The sequence below is a fragment of the Triticum urartu genome, chromosome 6A (genome assembly GCF_056163025.1).
Source record: "Triticum urartu cultivar PI428250 chromosome 6A, HENAU_Tu73, whole genome shotgun sequence".
NCBI classification, from domain to species: Eukaryota; Viridiplantae; Streptophyta; class Magnoliopsida; order Poales; family Poaceae; genus Triticum; species Triticum urartu.
The window spans coordinates 101589638-101608921 of record NC_141878.1 but is presented as its reverse complement, the minus strand read 5'-3'; the positions used below and the strand labels follow the sequence as shown (position 1 = coordinate 101608921).

General features: G+C 47.9%; 1 protein-coding gene across 1 annotated transcript in view; it reads right to left on the bottom strand.

Annotated features, from left to right (window-relative positions):
• The window catches only part of LOC125516229 (cellulose synthase-like protein E6), a 58806-nt gene extending 47614 nt beyond the window's left edge, over positions 1–11192 (bottom strand). The window contains exon 1 of the mRNA XM_087529233.1: positions 10891–11192. The gene's annotated coding sequence lies outside the window, so the exon portion shown is untranslated. The remainder of the gene's footprint in view (positions 1–10890) is intronic.
• Between the last annotated feature and the right edge of the window lie 8092 nt (positions 11193–19284).

The following is a 19284-nucleotide window of genomic DNA, read 5'->3' as shown; positions in this document are numbered from 1 at the left end:
AGGGCGTCACCAGGCCACATCCGGACTATAAAGCCCTTCATGGCCTGTTCGGCCGCCTTGTGCAGCTCGACCAGTTGCTTCAGCTGGTCGCTCAGAGGCATCGGGTGTTCGGTCTCAGTATACTGAGACCAGAATAGCTTCTCCGTTGAGCTTCCCTCCACGGCCTGGTAAAACTATGCGGCATCCGGCACGCTGCGGGGCAAATCTGTGAATGCTCCTGGAGAGCGCCGGACTAGGGTAAGTAACAAGTAATTTACTTTCACATGCTTGCTTTGCATATTGAATGCCTTACCCACCGCTATCTTCTTCATCGCATCAATCTCCTGGAGGGCCTTTTGGGCCTCAGCCTTGGCATTCTTTGCGCTCTCGAGGGCCGCGACAAGCTCGGACTCTCGCGTCTTCAAGTCAAGCTCCAACGCCTTGTGCTTCGTCACGAGAGCGTGGAGCTCTTGCTGCACCTCGCCCACCCGAGCCTCCTGCCTTTCCCACTCAGTGCGCTTCTTGGCCACTTTGTTTTCGGCCTCGGATAGCGCTTGCTTCAGGGTCGCCACCTCGGTCGTGGCCCCTGGAAAATTTACGATGATCATGTCATTTTGCAATCGCATTCTTTTTATTATACCCATAGACTAGGTACTACTTACCTTTGTTCTCCTCGAGCTGCCTCTTGGAAAGGCCGAGCTCTTTCTTGGACCCTTCGAGGTCCTGCTTCAGTGCGGCGACCTCCGCAGTCAGTGCGGCAAAGGCCAGCAGCGAAGCCTGCATACGCATATAGACATATTTATATTAGACTCCTGCGATATTGTTTGATCCTCTATTCGGCTTTTCTTTGTGAACACCGAACAGAGCATCAGGGGCTACTGTCTAAGAGGTAATATTTTTCCTATATTTCAAATACTTACCTCAAAGCCTGTTAGAAGGCTGGCACAGGCTTCAGTCAGTCCGCTCTTGGCGGACTGAACCTTCTGGATCACCGCACTAATAGTGCGGTGCTCTTCGTCGATGGAAGCGCTGTGAAGCACTCCTAGCAGATTGTCCGGTGCCTCTGGATGGACAGAGGTCACCGGCATGGGCGTCTTGCCCCTTTTGGAAGGAGGCCGCCTGCCCGAGTCCGGAACCACTGGGGGTTCCGGCGCAGTATTCGGCTGAAGGCCGAACTCGGAGCCCTCGGGAGCCTTACCCCCTCTGCTCCCGGAGTCCGGAAGGTCGCCTTGAGGCGCCTTCGGAACTGTCTCCCCTCGACCCGGTGCCTCTCGAGATAGCACCTCGTCATTATCCGTAGGGCAAGGGGAGGTGGCGGTCGGAAGTGGATCGCTATCCATATCCGACGAGTCCAAGGAGCCACCCGACGAAGATACATCGATACGGGCTTGGGGCGGTCTGCATAATCATATTCGACGTTAGGAGAAGCAGTGCATCAAAGGTATGCTATGAGTTACTCTGGTATCCGAATCCTTATGACTTCGCCAGGGGCTTGGCCCTGAGCAGCCACTCGTCCTCGTCTTCGGCGGCGGTGGTGGAGTAGTCTGGAAGGAGAGTCCTTCCCTTCTTGGACCTTTCGGCCCCCCGGTTGGGGAGGCCTCTTTTCTTATCTCCCCCGGCTGAAGGGGGAGCATCTTCATCTTCCTTCTCGTCTTCGGGGGAGGAGTGCGTCGTGGAGTCATTCGACGATGAGCCCGATATCACCTGGTGCCAGGAACTATTTCGGGTTCCCTTGGCCTTCTTCTTGGTCTTCTCCGGCACCTTGTATGGAGCCGGAGTCAGCATCTCTGTCAGGAGAGCGTCCGCGGTGTCTTCGGGCAGAGGGGTCGGACAGTCGATCTTCTCTGATGCCCCCACCCAGTCCTGTCAAAGGCATGGGAGCTCAGACCCCACGCGTGGTTAAGCTATGGGAATTAAAAAAATCCTACCAGATGTACAAAACTTACCGGATTCGCAGGGCGCTTCGCGCTTAGCCCGCGGTCCTTGGTGAGAGGGGGAGGGACCTCGGCACCCTTGAACAGCATCCTCCAGACGTCCTTGTGCGTCGTGTCGAAGAGCTCGCTCAAAGTCTGGTGCTGGGCCGGGTCGAACTCCCACAAGTTGAAATCCCATTGTTGACACGGGAGGATCCAGCGGAAGAGCATGACCTGGACTATGTTGACAAGCTTGAGCTTCTTGCTTGCCATATTCCGGATACATTTTTGGAGTCCGTCCAGCTCCACCGATGAACCCAGGATAGGCCCTTCTCTTTCCAGGAGGTGAGCCGCGTGGGGATTCCGGATCGAAACTCAGGGGCCACCACCCAGTTGGTGTTGTGTGGCTCGGTGATGTAGAACCACGCCGATTGCCACCCCTTTATGGTCTCCACAAAGGAGCCTTCAAGCCATGTAACATTGGGCATCTTGCCCACCATGGCTCCGCCGCATTCCGCTTGTTGGCCTCCCACCACCTTCGGCTTGATATTGAAGGTCTTTAACCACAGGCCGAAGTGGGGCCGGATGCGGAGGAAAGCCTCACACACGACGATGAACGCCGAAATGTTGAGGATGAACTTCGCGGCCAGATCATGGAAGTCCGGCCCGTAGTAGAACATGAGACCGCGGACGAATGGATGGAGGGGAAACCCCAGTCCGCGGAGGAAGTGGTGGAGGAAAACTACCCTCTCGTGAGGTTTCAGGGTAGGAACGATCTGCCCCGCAATGGGCAGCCGATGCGCGATATTCGCGGCTAAGTATCCGGCTCCGTGCAGCTTCTTGATGTGTCCCTCCGTAACGGCGGAAGCCATCCATTTGCCTCCCGCTCCGGACATGTTTGGAGAAGGTTGAGGGGAAGGATGTGGACTTGGGCGTTGGAGCTCCAGTGCGCAAGAATGGATGAGCAAGGAGGAAGAAGGCGTGGGTAGATAAAGGTTAAGCCTTATCCCCTTATAAGGGCGGCCGAAACTATGCGCCCCCACTAGCCTGGTAAAACTCGCTTATCCCCCAAGCGCCATAATTGATGGCGCGGTTGGGTTACCCATGCCCGTATTGATGAGAATTCCATAATAAGGGGGACACGATCTCTGCTTTGACAAGACGTGTCAAGAAACTGCCTCGCGTTATGTGCGGGGCTGGAAAACGGTTCGAATGATCACCTGGCCATGGCATAATGTCATGTTGCCAAAACGTGTCAGCAGATTAGATTTGTGGAAATATTATTCTCTCTACGGTGGTATGTGGAACTTATTTTGCAGGGTCGGACACTATCCTTGTATTCAAATTTTTCCGTGGTGTATTCAGAGGAGGAACCCGCCTTGCAATGCCGAAGACAACACTGCGCACCGGACTCATCATCATTGAAGCCTGGTTCAGGGGCTACTGAGGGAGTCCTGGATTAGGGGGTCTCCGGACAGCCGGACTATATCCTTTGGCCGGACTGTTGGACTATGAAGATACAAGATTGAAGACTTCGTCTCGTGTCCGGATAGGACTCCACTTGGCGTGGAAGGCAAGCTAGTTAATACAGATATGTATATCTCCTCCTTTGTAACCGACCTTGTGTAACCCTAACCCTCTCCAGTGTCTATATAAACCGGAGGGTTTTAGTCCGTAGGATAACATACAATCATACCATAGGCTAGCTTCTAGGGTTTAGCCTCTCCGGTCTCGTGGTAGATCAACTCTTGTAATACCCATATCATCAAGAATAAATCAAGCAGGACGTAGGGTTTTACCTCCATCAAGAGGGCCCGAACCTGGGTAAAACATCGTGTCCCCTGCCTCCTGTTACCATCCGCCTTAGACGCACAGTTCGGGACCCCCTACCCGAGATCCGCCGGTTTTGACACCGACAGTTCCCGTGTTGTTTCTAACCGAAAAACTGACAATTGAACTATCAGGTGCGACTTCAAAACTTCTAGCAACCCTATTGCTTTCAAGTTAATGGTCGATATTTCAATCTTAGACCATTGGTTATCGAATCACCATTCTAACATTGATCATGCTACCTAAGCCCATATTTCGGGTGCACCTTTCAATCAATGTTTAATTGTGTATGTTTTCCTCAAGCATACATCATTATATCATTTGGTCTGACAAGTGTTACCTCCTTGTTCAAATAATTGTGGAAATCCATCTTTTGTTAATCTCATTGAAATGTCGCCGAGTCCATCAACCACCTCCTCACCTTCTCCTTGGTTAATGATGAACTCTTGTTTCGGAACTCACTTCCATAATTCATTTCCCGAGGATCTTACAATGTCATCCTGTCAATTTGTGTTGCACCTTTTCTTCTCAAGCATCCTAAGTCTGAGGTATCCTGACACTAATCGGATCTGAATCTCGGTTAGATATGATGGTTGGAACATACTTCCAAGAGTTATCACGTGGTCTTTATGTGACCCAGTAAGGTGATGTCGTGCCTAGCACACCTGGCCCGAGGCCCCGTTGTTATAGATTCCTTTTCAGCAAGGTTATCCATTCTTCCATGAGGAAATTGTAAGACTTATTCTATAAGTTGTTCCTGATGGATCCTTTGTGAATCCAAAGTCTAACCTTTACCCCATGACCATGTCAATGCTATCTTGAAGCATGTCTGTGGTACTCCGATTTTCAACAAGAACATTTGAAGCCCAATGCTAAATGTTTCTTGCTCAGTTATCCAAACACCGTTGTATGGCTACATATCATAATTCTTCTTACCCCTTTATCTAATTGGTCATGTCTTTGATCTCCTGGCACATAAATCATGCCCCGCTTAACCTTGGGAATGATATACTCCTATTACTTGTGTTTAAACAAAATTTCCTTTCCATTGGTTTGTTTAATCTGATGATCACACTTTCCTTTCCTTTGTTTTGTTTAACCTTTCTTGTGATCTATATGATCTAAGTAGTAACATTCTTCTGCTTATGTAAAAACCTTAGTGTACAACGGTGTCAGTAAGACCCTGTTGCTTTTGTTGATGGAATTCGGGTATCTGCCGATGGACGAGAACTTTGCCTATTGGTCCACCTCGTTCAACAAGCAGAAAAATGGTTCTCTTCGTCCCTCGCCCTTGGTACCGATGTTGTTGCCGACATAACTGACAGTCTCTTCTCTGACATGCCTTGCTATCATGATCGTGCAAGAAGACAGCGCCCTCCCTACTTTTAACCCACATGGTGGGCCCATAACCCACAGTTCCACAGGATCGAAACCTGACTCTCCTGTACATACCTGTTTCAAAGTTATCCCTTGCGCTTGGTTTCGTATGTAATTCGCGAGCCACCTTCCTAGTGATCTATTCTGGTATCAGACGCAATACTTATTCTCGTTGCCCTGAAGCCCTTTCACCTTCTGATTAGGCACACAACGACTGTCTATCCGCTTGAAAATTCTTATGGTACCTTCTTACTTTGCTCTCGAAATTTTCTTAAGTTTCAGTTCGAGAGTTACTTTCCGCCACCCTCCCCGATGTTAGCTACCAGCTAGTCAACCTTGCAAAGGTCCGTTCTTCCAGAATAACCACCCTTTATTCTTTCATAAGTACGATGGAGTTCCCGAAGAAAGGATGCCGAATTCATCATGATGACCTGAAGTAGTGGAGTGAAGACATCAATGTATTGGATCGATCTCTTCGAGAAGAGCAGCCAAGATTGAGAAGATCCGTTAGAATTTCGTAACCAGACCTTTCCCCCTTACTCTACCTCTTAAATCTCGGGACGAGATTTTTTGTAGTGGAGGAGATTTGTAACACCCCGATAATCATGCTACAATAACCTCGTGCTAATGACTGCCAAGTCATCACAATTATTTTTTTAATCATCACTTTGTTCCAAATCTAACCCAAATTCAAATTTAAATTGCAAGACAAAATTTTATTTCTTCAAACGGTAAAACAAAAATGTCCGTTGTGTTGAAAATATTCAATAAGAAATTGTGGTGAATTAATCAACCTCATTTGAATTATTAAAATGCCCTTAACAAATTAATAAGTGGTGCAATAGCACATAACCCGGCCATTTCGAATTCTAAAAATAATTATCCTTTTCCAAATATTCTACAGACTTGTGTGTAGCTCAACAATATTGCCCTGGATTTTTGTGTGAAGTTTCACATTTGACTAAATTCATTTAGTCACTCAATTAAAATGAAGAATAGTAAACAAATAAAGAAAAACAGAAAAGACTAGCTAAAGGAAAATAGAAAAGAGGAGGACCTACTCTACTGGAAGATTTGGCCCATCTAGCACCATAGCAGGCCCAGCCCACGCAGGCCTCCTTCTGCCTCTAGCTACAGGAGGCAGAGAGGTCGTGGCGTGCATCCATGGCGCCTTGGCCATGGATGGCGCCCTCTCCATGACCTATATAGATGTCGACCGAAACCCTAGAGCACCCCCTTCCTTTCCCCCCTCAACCCCCTTCGCCCCTACCTCTACTGCTTGATTTCGAGCTCGGAAGATCCGCGGTGACCGCTGCCTCTCCGTTGATTGACGCGTCCATCGGCCCCTCCGACGTGCGGGGGGCACGTCCTGGAGGTCCGTCGCGGTCAACAGCGTCCGTTCCGGCCATTGGAGCAATCAGGGGAGCTGCGTACAAGGCGTCATCATCTTCTTCTTCGTCCGGCCGTCCCAACCTCGCCGTCACCAGCGCCTCTCTGGTCCACCTCAGCCTTCCTCGAGCACCTCTTCTGGCTCGCGGTGAGCTCCTCTCCCGTTTCCCCTGTTTCCCCGATTTGATTCATCGCCTTAGATGCCGCCGCGCAACGCCGCACCGCCATGGCCGAGTTCCCCGTAAGCTCGCCCTCACCACGCCCCAGCGCGCCTCCCTTCCTCGCGCCCCGGCCGTGCGCTCGCGCGCCAAGCCCGCACTGGTCGTGCCCACTGACGCTCAGCCTCTCGCGCGCTGCCGCTTTGTTGCTCCCTGTTTTCGCTACTGCTGTTGCCTGCTTATTGCTGCCGCTGTAGGCCGTCGCCGTGAGCGCTGCCCCACTGGCTCCCCGCCGCCTAGGGCCCCTCCGATCGGCCGCGCCACCCGCTCTCCCGGCCGCCCGCGCGACCTGCTGGTCCCGGCCGCTCGCCGCCCCTTGCGTCGTTTGCCGTGCCTGGACGAAGCCGCGGCTCGCTGGCTCCCTTATTTTGGGCCCGGCCCGATTAGTATTAGGTTTAGGGCATGTACAATGGTTGATAAGACAGTCTTATCTTAAGTCTTGCATGTAATTTAGAGATGACAAAAAAGTATGTCTACAATGAGTTATATCTTAGCCTTATCTTCAATAACTAGCAATTCCTTAAAACATGGTGAAACAAATTGTGCTAAGAGATCATCTCTTGTCTTATCTTAAATAAGAGAAGACAAGCCTTTTCTTACAAATTCTCTCTCCTCCACCTCATCATTTATCCTACGTGGCACTCCTAAGATAGCACCATTGTACATGTCCTTAGGATTAGATTAGGCCCTTTAGTTAATTAGTTAGCTAGCTGTGTGACACGTGGGGCCCTCCTTTTTAAATACATGTTAAAGCAAATTAAACACGTTCTATGTATGACAGTTGGGCCCGCTTGCACTATTCACTGGTTGACTAGTCAATCATTGACTGGGTCAACCCAGCCCAGGGGCCCCACATGTCATGGACTGTGGCTGGCTGCCTCTGGGTATAAAAAGTATTGCACTATTTATTTTCGAATTAAAATAAATTCAGAAATTTCAGAAAAATGTTTAAAACTTTGAAAAATCATACAAAATAAATCATAGTTCGGATGGAAAAACTTTGTACATGAAAGTTGCTCAGAACGACGAGACGAATCCTGATACGCAGCTCGTTCGTCCGTCGCATATACCTAGAATAGCGAACAAGCAACTTTCCCCTCCGATTCATCTGTCCGAAAACGCGAAACACCGGGGGTATTTTCCCGAATATTTCCCCCCTTCGCCGGTATCATCTCCTACTGCGTTAGGGCACACCTAGCACCGCTCATTGTCATGTCATGCATCGTTATGCATCTGTTTGCATTGTATTCATTGTTTCTTCCCCCTCTTCTCTCCGGTAGACTACGAGACTGACGCCGCTGCTGGTGCCCCGATCGACTACGTTGTTGACGACCCCTCTTTCTTGCCAGAGCAACCAGGCAAGCCCCCCCTTGATCACCAGATATCGCCTATTTCTCTCTCTACTGCTTGCATTAGAGTAGTGTAGCATGTTACTGCTTTCCGTTAATCCTATTCTGATGCATAGCCTGTCATTGTTGCTACAGCTGTTGATACCTTACCTGCAACCCTAAATGCTTAGTATAGGATGCTAGTTTATCATCAGTGGCCCTACATTCTTGTCAGTCTGCCATGCTATACTATCGGGTCGTGATCACGTCGGGTGTTGATCATGGGTATATACTATACATATTGCACATGATACATGTTCTGACTAAAGTCGGGTCGGCTCGTTGAGTACCCATGGTTGATTCATGAATTGGGAACTGAAAGGACATACTTTCCCGATGGTCCTCTGTGTGGATCTTTGTGGCAGAGTGACAGGGCAGATTGAGACCACCCAGGTGAGAGGTGGGCCTGGCCCTGGTCGGCGTTCGCGGTTACTTCAAGATAACACGCTTAACGAGATCTTGGTATTTGATCTGAGTCTGGCCACTGGCCTATACGCAGCAACCAACTACGCGGGAACAGTTATGGGCACTCGACGTCGTGGTATCAGCCGAAGCCTTCATGACGTCAGCGACTGAGCGGCGTGCGCCGGGTTGGACCGCGTAACGCAACTTCCTTTGTAATGGAGGTTGCTAGGTCTGCTCACCTCTGCGCCATAGGATTTAGACCGGCGTGCTGACCTCTCTGTTGTGCCTAGATGGGGCTGCGATGTGTTGATCTTCCGAGGTCGGGCATGACCCAGGAAAGTGTGTCCGACCAAAGAGGATCGAGCGTGTTGGTAAATGTGGTGCACCCCTACAGGGAAGTTGATCTATTCGAATAGTCGTGTCCCTCGATAAAAGGACGACCCGGAGTTGTACCTTGACCTTATGACAACTAGAACCAGATACTTAATAAAAACACACCCTTCCATGTGCCAGATACAACCCGGTGATCGCTCTCTAATAGGGAGACGAGGAGAGGATTGCCGGGTAGGATTATGCTCTGCGATGATACTTGGTTAACTTACCGTCTACTCTCTTCTACTGCTTCAAGATGGAGGCTGCCAGAAGTGTAGTCTTCGATAGGACTAGCTATCCCCCTCTTATTCCGGCATTCTGCAGTTCAGTCCACATATGCTACCCCTTTCCCATTTGATACCAATGCATACATATGTAGTGTAGCTCCTTGCTTGCGAGTACTTTGGATGAGTACTCACGGTTGCTTTGCTCCCCCTTTTTCCCCTTTCTATACCCAGTTGTTGTGACCAGACGTTGGAGTCCAAGAGCCAGACGCCACCGTCGACGATGACTCCTACTACTCTGGAGGTGCCTACTACTACGTGCAGGCCGTTGACGACGACCAGGAGTAGTTTAGGAGGATCCCAGGCAGGAGGCCCGCGCCTCTTTCGATCTATATCCCAGTTTGTCCTAACCTTCTTAAGGCAAACTTGTTTAACGTATGTCTGTACTCAGATATTGTTGCTTCCACTGACTCTTGTGTATTCGAACTCTTGTATTCGAGCCCTCGAGGCCCCTGGCTTGTAATATAAAGCCTGTATTATTTTAATTTGTGTCTAGAGCTGTGTTGTGATATCTTCCCGTGAGTCCCTGATCTTGATCGTACACGTTTGCGTGTATGATTAGTGTACGGTCAAATCAAGGGCGTCACAAAAATTGTTGCACCGACCTTGCCAGACCTCTCTACCATCAACGCCACCATGACGCCAGACAGATTCTTCCTCCTGTGCGAGTCCATCTCCAAACACGCCCGTCGCCGAACCTCCGCGATGCCATGCCGCCAGGATCCGCCGTCGGCCTCGCGGTAAATGTAACACCGCTCCTCCTCTTGTCCCCCCCAGCCAGCGTGTGCTCCAAAACGATGCCCCGGGAGGGACAACGGCATCGAGGTGCCATCATCGTCCGATCCGGTAGACCCAGATCTAGGGTTTCCCCCGGAGCTCACACCGTCGCCGCTGCTGGATCCACGCGGCGCCCACCACCCATAGCATCTCTCGCCCGACCATCTGAGCCTCCCAAGACGGCGCCTCCATGGAGGTTACGACGCGCAGGGCGCCGCCGCCGCCCAATCCAGACTTAATTTTGGACTTTCGTCCGGGAGGGATTTGGATGTGGATAGGAGGGACCTCGGCTTCGCCTCCAGGAAGGGTAACGGCATCGAGGGACGCCGCCGATGCTGGGCCGGACCAGCCGGACCTATACCACCAAACCTCCGACTATTCCGGATCTGACAGCGAGATGAACCGAGACCAGCAGAGATGCAAGTGCCATGGGGCTCAACCCACCAGGAAGGAGGATCAAGAAGGACAGCCATCGTAGATCTCTAGGCGCCGGATCCAATGGTCCGACGAGGCCAGCGGCGTAGACCACCACCCTGCACCGGCCGACAACATCCAAGCGCTAGATCCAGATGGATCCAGCCTGGACATGGCGGCGCCCGCGACCACCTGATCTGAAGACCACGCAGCCACCACCTCGCCGTGGAGTCGCATCCAAGCCGCAGTTGCCGCGCCACACGCCGGCGCCGCAACACGCCGCCGCCAAGATGCTCGCCCGCCGTGCCGCCAGACCCCGCGCTAGCCCGACGCCTCTTCGCGATTTGGTTGTCCGGTGCTGCCAAGACGCTCCAAGGGGGAGAGATGCCCCGCCACCGCCCAGCCGGCCAAGCTTTGCCCGGCGGCGCTGCGGACGGCGGCATGGAGAGGTGGAGGCGGAGGAGGGCCGAGAGGATGGCGGCTAGGGTTCCCCCTGGATCGCCCGCGAGGGCGACACGAGAGGGACGAGGGGGGCGAGGAGCACGTCCTTTTGGGGTGCACAAATCTTGATGCCCATCTGACTCTGAGAAATAAGCAGCTGATGACCTTGGCTCAATGTTATATCTCTTGCAGAATGGTAGCCAATGCTTTGCAAATAAGAAGGCTTCCCACATAGCGTAGAAAGTGAGGACTGAGCCTCCGTCATCAGAAAGGTACACACTTAATTTTTTTCGCTGGGTAATTGTATGCCATGACCGATAGGATGGTGGAGATGACGAGACTTGGTGGCTCTGAAAGTGGGTCTGCAGTGCATACAAAGATGTCCACACCAGGTAGCCTGTCTCCGTACCTTCTCCAAATCCAAATGACAATTGTAACTGTGTTAATGCCAAGCATGGCGTATCTTTCAATCTTAGTGTACATGTCAAAAACAATACAAGAGTTCTTTGTGGTGGAGTCAGCCCACTGGGTTCAAAGTTCTATACTTGACATAGATGTCCACATTTTTTTTTGAATTTGTTTCAGACTTCTCCGTGGTCTTTGATTAGTGGGAGACGACGGTCTGATCGACTAGAAGGTTATGCCTGTGGTGACTTTGTCAATTTTAAGATTTATCGGTTTAATCTCTCAGAGATACTCTAGGGATAGGATGTGCATGTATGTCTTTATAGGGATGAGTGTGTATAAATGTGACCGTTGATATCCCATAGTTTTGAATTTGCACATAGTTTTGATTTTTTTTCAATGATGAAGCATTGATATCCCATTCCGCATGAGAATTATCAAGCACACTTGCTACACTAACACGAAAGTCTAAAAAATCAGTTTTATTATTATTCATTCTGAATTTAATGTTTATTCGAGAGCATATGCTTCCTAGAGCCAAAAAGGCCCCATGCGTATAATATCGTGCTATGTCTCTTAGTTGGACTAACTTTGAGTTAAAAAGGAGTAAACAAGGGAAGTCGTTTTATCCGTGCCTTTAGAGTTGTTTAGACGCAAGAGACAGGGAGGGGATTTGTGGTACGCAAGTGCGGGGGCACGACCACATTTTTCTTTTGGCTTTCGATTTTTAATTTTTATATATTTTTAATCAAAAGTCTAAATTAAGTTTTGTTCGTATATTCGTGTTCCTCGTGACAAGGGGGCAAGGGCTTTCAGATAAGATCCGTTTTGAGTAAGTTTTAGCGAGTTTTTAAAACTTCATTAGGTTCAACTATTGAAACCCGACACAAGCGAGTGACAAAATCTCAAGTTTCAGAAAATAAAACTTAAAATTTGGAGTGCCCTCATGCAGAATCCAACGACTTTGCGGACCGCGAGGTAATTGTGTGGTCGGGCGAGTTTCTGCGTGAGACAAACCAACCATGCATCCTGTTAGCTTTGATTTCAGTCAGTAAACAATGGATATTTGAATTTTCTTAAGCCATCGAATGCAATCTCTTAGCTTTGAGGTGACAACAACGAATTTTTTGTTGAAAGCCGCCGGCTGGGGTGTATATCGTACGTCGCTATCTTAAGGTCTTAGATAGGGACATACAGCATAACGTAAAATCAGGTAACCTTGATACTTCCTCCGGGTTTTTTTACTCTGCTTATAAGCTTTGTTTGAAGTTAAACAATGCAAAGTTTGACCAAATTTATATTAAAAATATCAACATCTAGAATATGAAAACTATATGGTATGAAAATTTATGTCATAATGCATCTAATGATACCGATTTTGTAATATGAATGTTGATATTTTTTTACTACAAAGTTGGTCAAACTTTGTAAAATGTGCCTTCATAGAATTTTATATGCAGACCAAAAAAGAAATGAAGGAGTACAGACTGAAATATAAATTGTGCAATGTGTTCAGTGTTGATTTTTTAACCTAGTGGGTGGTGTGCGTCATATAGTCGCACAGCCGACTTGTTAATGCATTTTTTTTGCTTTAAAAAGCTTTTCTTTTGAATAACAAGGTAAATAGGCATCACCAGCAGCTCAATCATTTTCACAACCTTAGTCATAACCAAAGTTTTCGTCACGCTTAAAGCTGTTTTGTTGTGTATATATGAAAGAACAACATAGATCTACAATTTTGAAATAACCATATGCCATAGTATGCCATCTTGTAGCGTACTAGTAATTGGCTAGCTATATATTTTATATTTTCTATTAAGTCTCATCTAGCTGGATTTTCTTTACAATCTGAGTCCATTTTATATTTTCTATTAAGTCCCAATCAAATGCTATTGTTCCAAATATAGTGACTCCACATGTATTTCATCATGTATACGAGACTGCTTAGTCTTGTCTCTTAAATCCAACGACTTCATATTTGACCAAAATTATTAAAAAAAAGAGTTTAGACAACTAAATCAATATTAGTAGATCTATTAAAATATTATCATAATATATTGACTGGATATAATATATTGATTTTTTATTATTGTACAATAATTACAGACAAGGGTGGAAACGTGGTGATTCCTTCAAGCAAGACCAGCAAGGCTTGGAGACGCTTGACCATGCATCTCGCCCGCCCGCAAAACGCGTTTGCAGTTCGCGAAAACGGCCTTTGCGGGTCGGCGCGGACGGCCGCAGATGCAGACCCCCCAAACGGACCCGTATAAAAGTACATTCGCAGAATATGCTTTTTTTACGGGTTGGCTTTGCGGGGTCTGCTCTTGCGCCGCTGCATGCCGCATCCCACCGGCCCGCAAATATCAAATCCACAACACAAAAATAAAAACAAACATCCACACTACAAAATAATTATTCAAATCACGAAAGCAAACTAAATAATTATTCAATACCAACATAATACAACAATCATCTACATTACAAATAATTATTCAAATCACCGAAGCAAACTTAAATAATGCAATACAAAACTTGTCACAAATACAAATACAAATGAATACAAAAATGAGTTACTGTCCAGCCCTTTGCCAATGGTGCTTAATGAGATCCTCCTGAAGTTGAAAGTGGATGTTTGCATTTTTAATCTCTTTGTATGTCTGAAGAAAGGCTCTAATGCGGTTAGGGTCTCTAGCTGATTTGACACGGCTACCCACATTGTCGTAGAAGAATTGCAAGTACATTCCTCTCTCATCTTCGAGAATCATATTGTGAAGGATAACACAACATGTCATGATATTTTTCAAGGTTCTCTTATCCTAAAAAGAGCAGGACCACGAACAATGGCAAACCTAGATTGCAAAACTCCGAATGCTCTTTCAATGTCTTTTCGGGCTGTCTCTTGCACCCTTGCAAATTCACAATATTTTTTAGTTTTGGGATCTTTGATGCTCCTGACAAAGGTGCGCCAAAGAGGGTATATACCATCTGCAAGGTAGTACATTTTTATGTATTCATGTCCATTGATGGTGTAGTTGCAAGCAGGAGCATCACCACTAGCAAGCTGTAACACCCCGTATGTAACTTGCCATATTTGTATTCCAACTCTTGCCGTTTCCGGCACTAAGTTATGTTATTTCCTCGTTGTCGGGTTTTTGTCTTCGTGTGCTTTTGTCTTTGTCATGCATCTCATATCATATCATCATGTGCATTGCATTTGCATACGTGTTCGTCTTATGCATCCGAGCATTTTCCCCGTTGTCCGTTTTGCATTCCGGCGCTCCTATGTCCTCTGGTGTCCCTTTCTACCTCTTTTCGTGTGTGGGTATTAAACGTTGTCAAGTTTCATACCATTTGGACTTCGTTTAATACTCCAACGGTTAACCGAAGGACCGATAAGGCCTCGTGTGTGTTGCAGCCCAACACCTCTCCAAAGTAGCCCAAAACCCACCTAAACCCCTTCCATCATCTAGAGCGTTCGATCACGATCGCGTGGCCGAAAACCGTGCTCAATTTGGAGCCTCCTAGCTCCTCCTACCTATAAAAAGGCCCCTCCACCAAAAATCCCGGGTCATTTCGCACCCTAACCTAGCCCCCTTCCTCTCCGCGCGCCGGACAACGTCCGGGCCGCGTAGGACAAAGCCGCCGCCGCCGCCCCGCGCCAATAGCACGCTGCCACGTGTCCCTGGCCGGCGCCCGCCGCCGCTGAGGCCCGTTCGGCCCGCAGCGAGCCCCCGAGCCCATCTCCTCGCCGCCCTCACGTCCGCGTGCCCGCCGTCTTCCTCCTCGTGCCCGCGCCGCCCCGATCCGCTCTGGTCGCCGCGCCGCCACCGCGCTCCTCGCCGGCCGGAGCCGAGCACCACCGCGGCCGGCCCGCGCCTCGCCGCCTCGCCGCTCCACCGCGGCCACCTCGCCGTCCGGCGAGCTCCTCTCCACCCTGGCCTCTCCTCCGGCCCCCTCGAAGCTCCGGCCATCGCGACCACAAATCCGGCGAACAGGAACTCCGGCGAGCGCCTCGAAGTCCGTGCCGATCTGGATCTGAGATCCGCTAGGGTTGACTTTTGCCCTAACCCTAATATTTTTGCAAATGTTCATCGCATCATAGCTCTGCAACCGTGGCTCCGTTTTGGGCGTGTAGCATATCAAATTGTTCGTCTCGACGAGTAATTCATTTCATCTCATTGCATCATGTTCATTTGAGCTCATCTTGATGCCCTAAATGCTGTTGGAAGAGTGCTAATTTCTGTTAGTTCCAGATTCATATCAGTAATTGGACATTTGTCATTTTTTCCATAATTGTTTGGTGCCACCTATGAACTTGAGCCCTACATGTGTTTTGAAGTATGCCATGCCATCTTTACAGAGGTGTATGCCATGTATTTTTGTGATCTCTGTGGTGACTAGCACAAGCATGCAAAGTAGCTCTCTTGATGTTGCTGATTTCAGGGACTTAGAAATATTCTAAGTCTTTGCCCCGTTAATATTTTTATGCCATGTCTTCATGTTGCTACAGAGTGATCCATGCCTCTTTTGAGCATGATCAGTAAGGATGTTTTGTAGATATTGTTGTGCTCTATCCATCCATGTCTTTGTTTGAAATTATGGAGCACCCTAGCTTGAGTCAATCGAGCTCTACTTTTTCTATAAAATGTTCCTGGAAGAATGTTTACGTGTTAAGCATTTTTGTCGAGCTTGTTGTGGTTGATCCGTGCATGCTATGATGTTGTTCTTGCCATGTTTAGCTTCTATGCCATGTCTACTTGCTGGGTGTATGCTTAGTTTGTCATACAATGCCTTGTGGTGAGTGCATCGAGCTCGTAAACATGCCTACTCAATATCTGTTTTGCCATGTTCCAGTTTTTTACAAAGTCTGAATCTGTTAACGATAATTGCTATGTTCACATGGTTGCCATTGTATTTTTTGATCCCTTTTGGCTTTTGGTCAGTAAGGGACTTTTGTTGTATGCTTTGAGTAGCTTCATGCCATGCCTTGCTTTGCCATGATAAGTTCCTGTAGCATGTTGTTATCTTGCTCTAAAGAGTGCTTCCTAATGTTAAATTCCTGGCATGTTGTTAATTTTACTAAGTCTGTAACCTGATATCTTTTGCACTTTTGCCATGCTTGTTTGAACCTGCTATTGAGTGATTTAGCTATACCTCAGTGTTCATCTTTTGTCAAGCATCTTGAGTGGATCCCTGCCATGTATTTTGTTGCTATATTAGAGTGCTGTAGCAAGTTGTTCTTGATGCATTTAGATGGACTCGTGCTGTTAATCGCAGATCGGTGCCATATTTGTTTTGCTTGCCATTTGCAAACCGTGCATCCGATTCCAGTGATCTTTATATCGATTTCGACCGAAATCAACTCCCCTTTCCAATGGCACTCTTAGTTCTCCAAGTTGAGGCCAGGTTTAATTTTTCCTTTCCGAAGCATGCATATGCATCGCATATCACATCCCGCATGTCATGCATTGTTTTGCATCATTGTTGCTCGTGCATTGCACGTGGTTGATTGTTTCTCCCTTTGCTTGTGTTCTTGCTTGGGTAGAGCCGGGAGACGAGTACGTGATCGAGGAGACCGTCGAGTACGCTTACGAGGATCAAGCTAACATCAACTTGGAGAACTTTGCAGGCAAGATGACTGTACCCTCGAAATCACTTCTATCTTTGCTTGCTAGATGCTCGCTCTATTGCTATGCCTATGCTACGATACCTACCACTTGCTTATCATGCCATCCATATTGCCATGTCAAACCTCTAACCCACCTTGTCCTAGCAAACCGTTGTTTGGCTATGTTACCGCTTTGCTCAGCCCCTCTTATAGCGTTGCTAGTTGCAGGTGAAGATTGGAGTTTGTTCCTTGTTGAAACATGTTTATTGTTGGGATATCATTATTATATCTTGTCTACTTTAATGCATCTATATACTTGGTAAATGGTGGAAGGCTCGGACTTACGCCGGGTGTTTTGTTCCACTCTTGCCGCCCTAGTTTCCGTCATACCGGTGTTATGTTCCTTGATTTTGCGTTCCTTACACGGTTGGGTTATAATGGGAACCCCTTGACAGTTCGCCTTGAATAAAACTCCTCCAGCAATGCCCAACATTGGTTTTACCATTCGCCACCTAGCCTCTTTTTCCCTTGGGTTCAGCGGACTCAAGGGTCATCTTTATTTAAACCCCCGGGCCAGTGCTCCTCTGAGTGTTGGTCCAACCTGTCAGCCGTCGGTGGCCACCAGGGGCAACTCTGGGCTGGCCTACCGGAAGTTTGGACAATCTGGTGTGCCCTGAGAACGAGATATGTGTAGCTCCTATCGGGATTTGTCGGCACATTCGGGTGGCTTTGCTGGTTTAGTTTTACCATTGTCAAGATGTCTTGTAACCGGGATTCCGAGTCTAATCGAATTGTCTTGGGAGAAGGAATATCCTTCGTTGACCGTGAGAGCTTGTGATGGGCTAAGTTGGGACTCCCCTGCAGTGATTTGAACTTTCGAAAGCCGTGCCCATGGTTATGGGCAGATGGGAATTTGTTAATGTCCGGTTGTAGAAAACCTTAAACTTAACTTAATTAAAATGAATCAACTGAGTGTGTGGCCGTGATGGTCTCTTTTCGGCGGAGTCCGGGAAGAGAACACGGTCTCGGGTTATGCTTGAACGTAGGTTGTTCTAGGATCACTTCTTGATCACAGTTGCTCGACCGTGCCTTTGCCTTCTCTTCTCGCTCTCATTTGCGTATGTTAGCCACCATATATGCTAGTGCTTGCTGTAGCTCCACCTCATACCTTTTACCCTTCCTATAAGCTTAAATAGTCTTGATCACGAGGGTGTGAGATTGCTGAGTCCCCGTGACTCACAGATTCCTTCCAAAACCAGATGCAGGGACCGATGATACCACTCCAGGAGATTCGACTGAGCTCAAGTGGGCGTTCGATGAGGACTCAGGACGATACTACGTTTCCTTTCCAGACGATCAGTAGTGGTGCCCAGTTGGGGCGATCGGGGACTTTGTCGCATTTGGGGTTGTTCTTTATTTTGGTTCCATAGTCGGACCTTGATTGTATCTAGATGAATGTAATGATATTTATGCTATTGTGTGACATGGAGAGTGTAAGCCAACTATGTATCTCTTTCCCTTATTCATTACATGGGTTGTTGTGAAGATTACCTCACTTGCGACATTGCTTACAATGCGGTTATGCCTCTAAGTCGTGCTTCGACACATGGGAGATATAGCCGCATCGTGGGCGTTACAAGTTGGTAATTAGAGCCTTCCCCGACCTTAGGAGCCCCCTGCTTGATCGAATCACTGGCGTTGTTGAGTCTAGAAAAATGTTTTGAGTCATTTAGGATTATATATATCGGAGAGTAGGATTCTTTTTACTCCGCAGTCCCTTCGTCGCTCTGGTGAGGCATCCTGACGTAGAGTTTTGACTCTTCTCTTCTCAAAATTTCACTAAAAAAATTTTAGGATCACGCGGGTATCTTGGAATCTTTCCGATGGTTTTGTGACGAGAACATTATTCTTGGTGCCTCCTGACATTTAGGGGTTGTGGCAGTGTCCCGGGGAGTTGAGCTCCGAGGTGTTGCCGTCACAATTTTATCGTTGCAATTCTGGAATACCTGAGTTCCGCCGACATCGAAAATCTCTTTTATGCAGTTGTTGGTGAGATAACCTCGACGCGACCCAGTACTGGGGTGGGAGTTCGGGAGTATCGTCATAACTCGTATAACGGATGCTTTTCGAAGGTTGAGGTAAATGATTTCCGAAGTTTTCTTGGTTATGTGTTGAAGGATGGATACAGCTGGATGTACGATTTGCTAGCTTTGGGTGAGATATTATGCTTCCCCTGTATCCCCAACACCTGGTTGCATAACCGGAAAGGTTTGGGAGTTTCATAGGTGGGAATTCTTGTAGCTCTAGTATTTCTTCCGCGGATATTTGGTTTGTGATTGGGTAATCCTTACCAAGTGTTTGTTCTTGTCCGTACCTTGTTGTTTTATTCTTCTACCTCTATCTTAGTGGCTTCTCAATTTATGGAAGTGTGACCATTTCAATTGGAATGCATTCGTTCATTTTGTTCAGATGTTAAGATTA